Source organism: Pseudonaja textilis, chromosome 3 (genome assembly GCF_049901715.1).
Source record: "Pseudonaja textilis isolate UNSWEBS1 chromosome 3, rPseTex1.2, whole genome shotgun sequence".
NCBI classification, from domain to species: Eukaryota; Metazoa; Chordata; class Lepidosauria; order Squamata; family Elapidae; genus Pseudonaja; species Pseudonaja textilis.
This window is the reverse complement of record NC_141992.1, coordinates 139,312,631-139,324,707: the sequence shown is the minus strand read 5'-3', so window position 1 is coordinate 139,324,707 and position 12,077 is coordinate 139,312,631. Positions and strand designations below refer to the sequence as shown.

General features: G+C 38.6%; 1 protein-coding gene across 15 annotated transcripts in view; it reads right to left on the bottom strand.

Annotated features, from left to right (window-relative positions):
• The window catches only part of LOC113435409 (uncharacterized), a 263,948-nt gene that overhangs the window by 181,467 nt on the left and 70,404 nt on the right, over nt 1–12,077 (bottom strand). The window contains exon 2 of one of the 15 annotated variants that reach the window (XR_015743133.1): nt 8,209–8,436. The exons of the other annotated variants lie outside the window; for them this stretch is intronic. The gene's annotated coding sequence lies outside the window, so the exon portion shown is untranslated. The remainder of the gene's footprint in view (nt 1–8,208; nt 8,437–12,077) is intronic. 15 annotated transcript variants of the gene reach the window in all.

Below are 12,077 nucleotides of genomic sequence, written 5' to 3'. Positions count from 1 at the left end.
GCTGCCCTCTCAGCCTACTTCAATAAGCTTATCGGATCAGTTAATATAGAAGACATATAGAGAATCGTGTCTTCTCATGGTTTTAGTCCTAGATGTTTCCAACTAGTTGGTGAACAGGTCAAGGGATGCACTCTAAATCGGGGTCACCAACCTTTTGGACCTCATAATTTTAAATCCTAGGGACCACTAACCGGTTCTGTGGGCGTGGCCTAATTTGTGGGTGTGGCTTGGTGGTCATGTGACTGGCTGGACATGGCTTGTATGTAAATATTATAAATATTTATATAAATATTGGATTTTTTTATTTAAAAAAGGGCAACTTTTACCCAAAATGAGGCAAAGCAGGCAGGCAGATTGAGTTGCTCATAGAATACAGATTCATTCAGAGATCTATCTGTCTGCCATCGGCTAGCTCAGTCTGTCACATAAAATTTGCTACCAAGCAAACTCACAAAATTAACTCACAACACACTATGTATGTAAATATTGATTTTTTATTTAAAAAAGAGCAACTTTTACCCCAAATCAGGCAAAGCAGGCAGGCAGATTGAGTTGCTCACAGAATCATTCAGTGATCTATCTATCTGCCATCAGCTATCTGAGTCTGTCACTAAAATTTGCTTGCCATGAGTCTGCACTGAATAATAGAACCTTCAGTCCTAAGGGAGGTTGAGCTGTGCTTAAAAGCAGAGCCAAAGATCTAAAGACTAGCTGGAAAGTAAGAAATCCAATGATTTCTTGCTTTCTAACTAATCTAAATCTCCCAGCATAGCAGAATAGCTGATGGTTGGGGGGGAAGAGGAAAAATAGCAATTTAGCAGGCAAGTTTGCCAGGTAAGGAGTGAGTGGGCGGGGAGGGTTCCCACAGGCCATGTGGGTGGTGCAGCCTTGTGTTTCTGCACAGCCTGGATTAATTGCTTTGGGGGGTTGCTCTGGGGGTGACATTTTCTCTCGGCCCACCAGTGAGCCACAGCTGGCGACCGCTGAAAGGAAGGGTCTCCAAACTTGGCAACTTGATTGGTTGAAGAATTCCGGGAGTTGAAATCCACAAGTCTTAAAGTTTGAAGAGTTGCCTATTTTAAAGAACGGGGGCAACGCCAGAGAGGGCTGTTCATAGCATTTACCTAATCAAAATTGACAGCTCCATCTACATACAACACAAAGAGGATACCAGTTGATAGTAATATTATAGGGGCTGATTTATATTGAAGAAGCCATACGATCTGCTCACAGTCACCTCTCACATGAACAATTGCAATGCATTCTACATGGGGCTGTTCTTGAACAATATTCAGAAGCTTCAGCTGGATTATGCGTGCCCCTAAAATGGCACACGTGATGATACTTTTGCTCTGTGAGCTGGATTATTTTCCATTTCTTTCCAGGTACAATTCAATGTACATGTAGTAAATATCTACAACTGTTTAGACCAAGTATGTATTTTCCGAAGATTGTATTGCACCACAAAAGATAACCTCAGATCCCAAAGAAGTAGTGCTTTAAACGGTTGTAGATCGTGTTACATGAACACCTCTACATACATCATGAAACCCAAAGTGCTGTATAGTCCTATAACCTACTAATCTTACTGTTATTACTACTGGAAATGACTATTACTATTCTGCCGAATTTAACATTTACATCACTGCCAAATTGTAATTTGGAATAAAGTGTCTGGTGATCCCCATCTCTTTTTCTTTCAATTCAGTTGGGGATAGTAAAAGACCTAAACAGGTGCTTATGACCAGCAGTATCATTCAATAAATTGGAAATCGGTTAAGAAATCCAGTGAGTAGTTATTAATAGCTAGAGAGAAGAATATAGCCTGTTTGGATGGGTCTGCAGCCACATTTTATAGCTTTGTATTCCTATTCAATTCTGCTTTGCTCATATTTTGCCCAAAACAGCCTTCCCCCAACTACGTAGTTAGTTGATATGTTCATTACAGCCTTGCCCAGAAATTTTTTGCTTCACTGAGCAGTATCTCATTAGCTACTTGAAACAACCCAGCTGAAGAATTGCTTCATCCCATATGGATCTCCCCACTTCCTAAGATCTTCAGTGGAGCCCCCTTAATTATTCCAACTGCTCATCTACCTAATGTCAGCAAGAAATATTTCTTGATAGGCACACTTAAGCCAAAGAGTTCTACTTTGCTTTTGCTTTTTTAGCATTTCACCAAATACTGAAATGTTTCTTTCTTTTTTAAAAAAAATACAGTAAGTCTTCCTCTCTTGATTGTTTACTTACTTTGGCTGAGAACATTTCACTGTTCGATATTGATCAGCCTCTCCCTCGTTGGTTCTAATGAAATTATTTTACGATGTTCCTACTGTTTGTCACGTTTTTTTATCTTGGCCTTTCAGGAAAGGAGGAACATATTCCCTTGAAGTAGAGAAAATAGAATCTCTATTAGTGTAAGGCTGTCTCTTAAACTTTCTTGAGAGCTGTAACTAACACAAACAGGTATTTAATAGAGGAATTGCGTTCTGCCCCAACTGAAAGTGCTAAAGACTTCCTGTTTGTTTCCAAATGCAATTGAAACTAATGGTGTTGACTTACTAGGGAAGGAGAAAAATAAAACTTTTACCGTATAAATCTGCACGTTTCTTGAAATTAGCGATGGAATGCTTGATCCAGATATTCCCCATTTCAGAAATGGGATGAGTGAATAAAAGTAGCGTCATATTTGTCAGGACCAATCTTCCACCCTTGGCTGACCACTTCCCCAGAAGCACTTTCACTCTCCAGTTAATGACGCCAGGCATCAGGGAGGCTGGGGAAGGAGCTGCCAAGCATTATTTAACTTCCCCAGGGTGAAACTGGGGCCCCAGCATGGCGTCGTCACCTTAGGACAACTACAAGGACTCCGTTAGAAAACCCCGAATATTTGCAACTCTCTAGTTGATAGTAATTATAGTTTTAGTGTCTATTGACTGAAATAAAAAAATGATGAAAAGCTATGAATTCAGCCATCATTAATAATCTTTCAACAAATTTTATTAATCATCAGCATACAGCATAATTCAAAAAGTGTGTGTGTGTGTGTGTTTGTGTGTGTGCCCACAGATGCAAATATTTATTCAGCAGAAGAAGGTTATTATTTTCTTCCTTGGGGAGAAAGTCTTCTAACAATCTGCTAAAATGGCCCAAAAGGATGATAATGCTTCTTTTTTTTTCATTTGCTTACTCCCCACTGTTGTTCATTTCTTGTTCAGTTCTTTCAGCGTGTTTAAAGAAGCAGCTACACCCTCCCCAGTTTATTCCTTAGAGACACAGTAGGCAAGTAGAAGCAGACACAGCCATAACTCTGTGGGCTCTGGTTGTATGTAGAAGCCTTCAGCAACAGGACTATGGAGGATGAATTGGAATCCCTCTTCGTCTTTCCAGTTCCACAAGAGGAGAAAGGGGAGGAAGGAAGCCATTGGCATAGCCTTGGAAGCCGAGCTGAGAGGTATTCAAATGTAGGGGAAATCTAAAGAGAGGGCTAAGCAGTAAATTCAGGTGTCAGCCTTATGAGATGTCCTGTCAAGAATCACCATCAGGAGTAATTAGCTCTGCCTTTATTGCAAAGTTACACTGACAGAATATTGCAAGTCTGAAATTATATCCCCCCCCCCTCGCTTTACAATCCAAGAAACTAGGTAGAGTTTCTCCTGATACATTTGCCATTCTCCCATTCTTTCTGTGGGCTCAGTTTCCTAGTCTGTAGCTTTTCCTCTATTTCTCCCAAGGCCATTCCCATATACTATTACATCAAAAGAGAAGAGACAAATATAGAGCACTGGCACTTGTTAGGTAAGGAGTACATCAATGAATTGATTAGAACAGGGCTGTCAAATTCAAGGCCCCAGGGCTAGATCCAGACCACGGGGTAGTTAGATCTGGTCCGCAGGGCCATGCTGGAAACAGCAAAGGATTGGCCTATGGTGCTTCTGCCAGTGAAAATGGGCTCCCGAGCTCCGTTTTTAGCTGCCACAGCCTCCTGCAACCCTCTGCCAGTGAAAACGGAGCTCAGGAGGGCTGCCACAGACTCGGGAGGGCTGCCACAGACTCGGGAGGGCTTCCACACAGGTGACATCGAGCTGGTCACATTCATCTGGCCACAACCACTCTGGCCCTCCGAGGACAAACATGACCCTGATACAGCCCGCAATGAAATCGAGTTTGACACCCCTGGATTAGAAGAATCCCAGACAGGTATGAAGTATGAAGCTTTACAAGACAAAAAATATTATGTGTGCTTTGGATGGAGATAAATACCAGTAAAAGCCAGGATGATGGATATGAAATCACCCCAAATTGTGGATATTGCTCCTTCCAATCTCCCTCATAGCCCTAACCTCTCTACTTCCTATTCTTCTCCCTAACTCAGCAAAACTGTGCCAGTAAGAAAAAAAACTGTTTTGTTTTCCACCTTTGGTGCATATCACAGCCCATTTGCTGTAATTCTGCAGTTCACCACAGATCCACACTCCATTGTTTAGAAACCATTGCTAGATCAAAGGCCCAAAAGGGTGATCCAGGGGTTCTAGCCAAAACCCTTTTTACAATTTCCTGGAATTTGGACAAGATGGTTATGAACCTGCATGAATGCCTTCTCCACTTCACTCCTCCACTAAGCCCATCAAAGCCTTAGCAATTGATTTAGAGCCTGCCTTCTTTCATCATGCAGCCTTTTAGCAGGTGTGCAAAGATAATAGAAATCACATACTTCCATTCTTCATGAAAAAAACTTAAGAGATCATCAAACGTCTGTCTACTCAAACAGAGCCAGAAGTACAAGCCCCCCCATTACAGTCTTTAAAAACAGCTCAAGTATACACAAAATTGTTTCTTTACAATTAAGGCAACAATTTGTGTTTTTCTTCTGCACCAAAACTGTAAATCTTATAGGAAAAGAGGGGAAAAGAGAGAGCACAGCAGGAGACTACTTCCCAGGCTGATAATTTGAACATAATTTAGTTTACAGTTAACTCCCAGACTTCTATAATGTCCTTTATCATCTATGAAGCTGTTTCCTCACCGCTCATTACCATTACCCATAATAAGACAAGAAAAGATGTTTTGATGCAAAACAGAAAAGGCGCTGGGCAGGGGGGAGTGGGGAAGGTCTCGCTTCAGTCTACAATATATTTAAGAGGATTTTCTTTAAATCTACCCAAGCAATCCAAGAAAGGAAGTAGAATCTTGAGCGTAGGAAATCTAGGAAGTCATGGGATACATACATCCCGTTGTGAAGAGAAGCAAATGTCCCAAAATGGCTTCCTCGTTTTACCTTCCACAAGTCTTTGTTGTTCCTGGATAGAAACAGGGGCCATAGTCACCCCCAACTTGAAGCCATCAGCTGGTTCTGTAGTGTTGACCGTGCTAGCAAGCTGTAGTCCAATCTGAGTGAGGATGGAGAAGATTGGCATCCAATAATTATAATTAGTTATCTTTTTAGACTGTTTCCATCACATTGAATGGTATAAAGTTCATTATAAAGTTTGGCTAATCCACTGTTCTGCGCATCAAGACATACATATCAGCCAAAAGGAATATATTAACAGCACTGCCTATAAAGATATGAGTTCAACAGTGTTTATTCCCAGGAAAGTAGGTACCAAGTTACAGACTAAGAAGCAAAACAACCAAAGAGCATTGTTAAAACAATGCAGAAAAAAAAAATGCAAAGTAAGATTTATAGTCAAACAATTAAGAGTGAGTATTATGTCCCAACAAAAGGAGGAAAAATAAGCAATACTTTTAACAATAGTATATACATATTATTAAGCTAACCACATATAATTCAGTAACAAATTCCCTGGAGAAATCATCTGATTAAAGTTTCAAACAACTAATACAACGTTTTAGCACTGAATCCCATCTATCAGAGAAAACTATAATGTGGTCTTTTGAAAATAAATGTATGATGTGAAGTGAATCCATTGTGTGTGGAACTTAAAAGCACCAGTGTGGAAAGGATGTAGTATTAACTTTCAATATTTTGAGTTCTCCAACATGCTATTTAAAAAGAAGCACTTATTAATTTATTTTGGGCATAAGAGAATGACTATAAAAACAACCACCTTTTTTAAATTGCGGCTTGGCAGCCCGGCTGGCGGGCTGTGTGAGCAGCAGACTAGCATGCAGGTGGGTGCGCTCACAACTCGATTTGCGCAAGCAGAGAGGTGCACACACCTGCCAATCCAAATTGCAAGTCAAGCTGGACGTATGTGCATGGGTACTGGCCTGCCACTCACGTGGCCTGGTTCCAAATAGACCACAGCCCGGTATTGGGCCATGACCTGGGGGTTGGGGACGCCTGCTCTAGATAGCTGCCACATTGAGTATGAATTAACCAATACTCTTGTGTAAATGAATGAGTATATTCCATTCCTACAGGGAAACATTAAATATTAAAACTTGGAGATACTGAAACTATGTATCTGGGTAATTCAGTCCTGCTTGACGTGGATTTGTATAGATCACCCTTCCTGTTGCACTCCTGGGTATTTCACATATTTAAAATAAATAATATTAATTCACATTTCACTCTGAGTTAAAAAGGTATAAAGCCTGGGTAACAGCTTATTTTCAAGCATGTCACTTGAAACACATTTCAGGTGAAAATAGAAGAATCTCAAGATAAACCATTTCCCTTAATTTGGATTTCAAAGTGAGAGAGAGAGAGAGAGAGATCTGAAGTGAAATGTGGTAGACAAAAAAGTGGTAGACAGATCAGAAGCTATAATTGAAGTTATTTGGTTCCTAATACCAGCCTTCTCCAATGTGATGCAATTCAGATGTTTTGCATTCCAATTCCCACAAGCCTCAGGCAGTCCAAAATTTCCTAACATTACATTATAAACGTTAAGTGTATAATGAGAGCATACGAAGAAATGACAGTATGGATGAATGCATATGTACAATAATTTGCATATTTCCCCAAGCACAGGCATAACAAGGGATTTAAAGTAATATCTGAAAATGTCTCCATAGTCCCTTGTGGATCTATTGAGGTATGATGTTTCATAGCAAAGTTACAACGAACTCCTTAATTTCTAAGCTGCTTCAGAATTTCTCTAGCTGGTATTTTTTCGTGTTGACAACACTATTTTATTATGGACAGAGAATGAACGTTCATCCTTCTCCTCTTCTCAAATACGGTATGTAGATATACACAGCTTGTTTTCTAAGCAATGTCTGTCCTCACAAGGCCTTTTCTGAGGTCACCGAGTAGGTGGAGAAAGACAAGTTATGCCAAAAGTATCAGTGGAGTCAGCAAACACAACTATCAAGAAGACACTAACTAAGGAGTTCACGGGGAAAAGAAAACATGAAGTACAAAAGTGGTTTATCTTGCATGGATATCCAGTTGTTAGGTATGTTTTATTTAAATACAGTGGGGAAAGCACACAAACCCAAGGCACCAGTGTAAATTATAAATGCCAACTGTCCAAACAGCATTCATGTGGCAGCTTCACTGGGTCAGGGTTGGCTTTGGCTTCCACCTTGGCATCCTTTCCAACCCTAAAAAATCAATTATTTAGCATGTGGGAATGGCATTTCTTTATCCCACTTTGCTTTTTATTTTGTTTGCTCTTCATGCAGTTTGAGGGAGGTGATCTCAAGGGGTGTTATGATTAAAAGTGAATTTAAAGCTGAACTTAGATGCTCCAACGACTAGGCAGAATTCCTTGCAAACTGCTAGCAGCCCTCTGCCGGTTTGTCCTGGTGGTTTAAATGTCTACATATACGCTAATGTGTAGGCTTCAGAAATTAGTAAACAATATCGTCAACTTTCCCTAACTTTAGGCAAGACATAAATACTTAGATAGATGACCCCAGATAAACCTGATTCTAAATAAACACTATCCTCTTTTTTACCCCTTCCTTTAGTGCAAACAAAATATAGATCTAAAAATAAGCCATTTAATCACTTGCGGCAACAGAGATTTCTCAACAAGCCACCCTCTTGAATAATGGTTGTCTCAGCATTTAACTATGCACCTACATGGCTAAAACAAATATATATATATATAGTGTCAGGAGACAGAGAATGATGAGGTTTAATTTTTTTTCAGGCTTTTACTCATCCATTAAACTTTGGACTGGTACACATCAAAAAGATAGTCCAGACTTTAGAGACCTTATCTCCTGTCAGGTCTAATGATAAATGAGGGCCAACCCCCCCCCCTCCCCCAAATATCAAACATGCCATACCTGACTCACAGATGGCTGGACTGAAAGGACAGATATGGAAGTCAACATTCCTCATTCTCTTCATTTACTGAGTTTGCAGTAATCCTTCAGCTGATGTAAACACATACACACATTGTGCTGTTTGGGACAGAGACCACCCAGCAGTAGACTGGATCTTTCATTATCTGTCTTTTGTAGTAGCAGTTTGCCTACAGTTTGTTTATAGATTGTATGTTCTTAAGAAAGAATCTGAAACAAATTAACAAAAGACTTAAGTTCAATTTTTAATCCAAAATTGTTCCACTTTGTCTTGTGAGGTCTTGTAATTCAGAGTATCAGTCTGAAACGTTATAGTCTCATTTTATAAATAGTGCTGAAAGAATTGCCTGCTGCCAAGACTGATAATTTTGCAACCTCCTCACCTTCCCTACATATCAATCTTTACTCCAACAACTAATTTTATTATTACTTGCTATTAAATACGTCTCCTAAGTCCGTGATGGCGAATCTATGCCATGTGTGCAGCATGCGGAGCCATCTCTCCTGGCACACCAGCCGTCACCTGTTGCTCTTCTGGGTTCAGGGATTTGTGTGTGTGTTGGCCAGCTGATCTTCTGGCGCACAAGAGTGCAGCAAACCAGAAGAGCAGCTCCCAGCGCATACATGCGCACCAGACACCTGGTCTTCCAATTTCTAATGCGCATACGCGTGCAAAGACCAGGTGGCCAGCGCACATTACACAGGGTCCCATTTCGGCACTTGGTGCTTTTCAGCACGCGTGTGCTCCCGTTTTGGCACTCAGTGTCAAAAAGGTTAACCACCACTGTCCTAAGGTGTGGTGAAAAGTCCAACAAAACAAAAACTCCTGTATTATAAACCCATCAAATAACCTTAATTCAGAAGCCTGTAAGCAATTATTAACATAACCAACAACCAACACAAAAAGAGTGCATTTTTAAAAATGCCCTGAAATAATATTGGGTGCCCTATATATTTGTACTTCTGTAATAACTTAGAAAGATATAAACTAGAACTATCAGCAAATAGAGTACAGAAATCACACCCTATGATAATCTATTAAACCTTTTTAAAACCTATGAAATTATAGAGCTATATGAAAGAAGCTGATTCTAGCCTTGTGGGTCCAGGTTTTAAAAGAAAGATCCTCCTTAGGGGGTCATAGAGACGTATTATTTTAGAGACAAATAAGGAAAGGTACTAGACTGCAGGGGTGTCAAAATGGTGGCCCATGGACCAGAAGTGTCACATGCAGGCCACGCCCACCCTAGCCCCGCAAATGAAAAAAAGTCACGAAATGTCACATAATGGCAACGTGACATGGTGACTTTGACATCCATGTACTAGAGTTTGTGATTGGAGGGCTCTAAACACAAGCAAGCACTAGTAGTTTAAACTTGTAGCAAATATTGAAAAAGACCTAATAATGACTTATGACATAAAACACAGAACTACAAGTTATCTGCAAGGTTTAATAGTAATTATATACTTCAAAATAATATTTTAAGTTGGCATACTATCCTCCATTCAACTGGAAAAAAATGTCAAATCATTACGATTTTTACTTCAATGTGTGAAAAAAAATCTTAATTAACATTATCATGTTCCACACTAGTAACATCTATTTCATATTCCTTGGACATATCTAAATATCACATTAGGCACTGAACTTTTGGCTTTAATTACAGCTGTTTCTATAAGTAATACCCAAACTGTATTTAATACATTGGATACAATCATTCAACACATTTAAAGCCAATTTGAAGATTTTGACAGCACAATCCTATACATGGCTACCAAAATTCACTGAGGCTTGCTGTCAAGTAAATCATATTAAAACCAAGGAGCAAATATTCAGAAGAATGAAAGCAATAATGACTTTAAAACAAGACCAAGATTTAGATCCTTATTTAAACTAAGGTGGGTTTTGTTGTTGTTGTTGTCAAGTATTATAACTGTAAGACTGAAATTCTTACTAAGTAAGTAAAGATTACTTACTGAGTAAATATTAACAAATTAGTGGGTTAGCGAATTTGTGCCAAATGGATATGCAAACTTTACTTCAAAAGAGACATTAAATTAGCAGGAGCCACAATTTGACAAGCAGTTCCAACTGAATTTAATATAGATATAGATCTAGCTTAACTCATACTAAGTAGAACTGAATGATAGCATATGGCTGTAACATAGTAGCAGCACTGTTCAAGGAGATAATTTTTCCCCCAAGAGATTATGATGAAAAGTTACTCTAATATATAATTACTAAATAAAGCCTCAGCTCTCTTCCATTTAAGCAACTTGGTTTCATTATTATCCATAAACAAGCTAAGTTAAGACTTAGGAAACTCTTTTGTAAACATCTACATCCTATTTATACAAAAGTGCAAGTCTTCATATGAGAAATTATATGAACATATGTTCATTTAATGTATTTTTAATAAATGTTTGTTTATATGCATATCTATCTATCTATCAACATAGATATATAACTTCATACAGGACTTAGCTTTGGCATAAATCTTCATAATATAAATGACAAATTACTGTAACTAATGATCACCATTAGACTTCAGATAGTCTAATGTTTAATGACTGCTCTGTTTAGAGACCAAATTTATGCTGAAAAGGCAGGTTTACAACCAATCCTTGCACCTACAATACATCATTGTAAGAGCTGTGATGGCATAGTGGTTAGAGTGCAGTACTGCATGCTACTACTTCTGGCCGCCAGCAATTCGATTCTCATTGGCTCCAACCTTCCATCATTTTGAGGTCAGTAAAATGAGGACCCAGATTGTTGAGAGCAATATGCTTACTCTGTAAACCACTTAGAGAGGGCTGTGAAACACTATAAAGTGGTATATAAGTCTAAGTGCTATTGCTATTGAAATCATCCCCGCAGTCATGTGACCAAGATTTTGGAGCTTTGCAAATAACATTTACAACTGTGGACATGTGTGCACATTTATAATAATAAATACACAACTATAAATGTTTCCTGTTTCCACTTTATCCTTACATCTCCTTGTTTACTGCTGAAATTTCTACCTTGTCTTCTCTGAGTAGATCCTGAGTGTAATTTTTGTTTCCTTTTCATATTATATGCTAATACTACTTCCATTCTTTTTTTTAGTATTTCTAATTTCACAATCCTATGCATATCCAGGACCAGGACACAAATCAGTCCCTAATTATACCTTTCAGTTCTTGGTGCATGTTTTGATCTCATCTAGATTCAGTTGTTTTAATATGTTGTTATGTCTCACTTGCTTCTTTTGTCTCTTTTGTCCAATTCTGTGTTTGCCTTATGTTTTGCATTCATGGAATTTGGTTGCAGAGTTCCTTTCTTTTCTATTTACTAATTATTTTTTTCCTTATCTGTATACAATTCATCATTAGCTTATAAGTATTTCTAATTTGCATTTTTAAAAAATGTCTTCTTTGCTCTTCAAACTCTATACAGTTTTTCAATCTACTTTTTTTTTTACCCATTTCTTTTGTGTGAGTTGCTTCTTAAATCATGGGTGGTTTTCTTTTGTTTTGCCACTCATGAGCTGCTCCATTCCATCTCACTCTGCCTTTTAAGATCTACCTCAAAATCCATTGGTTTCTGTCAGAATGTGAGGATGACACAACACTAATAGATGAAGAAGTTTCTTAGATGAGAAGCAAAATGTCTTCAACGAAAACCCAGAAAATCTAGTTGCCTCTTGAAAAAAGCATCTTTGGGACAACTGACATGGATGACTGAGAATCTCCATACACAACATTAAGTTATTTAAGTACTTTCAGCATTTGATTGCTAATTTAGACAGGTCATGGCTTTAATCATCCCCAAACTCTACCCAACCACATGGTAAAATTTTGAAAGC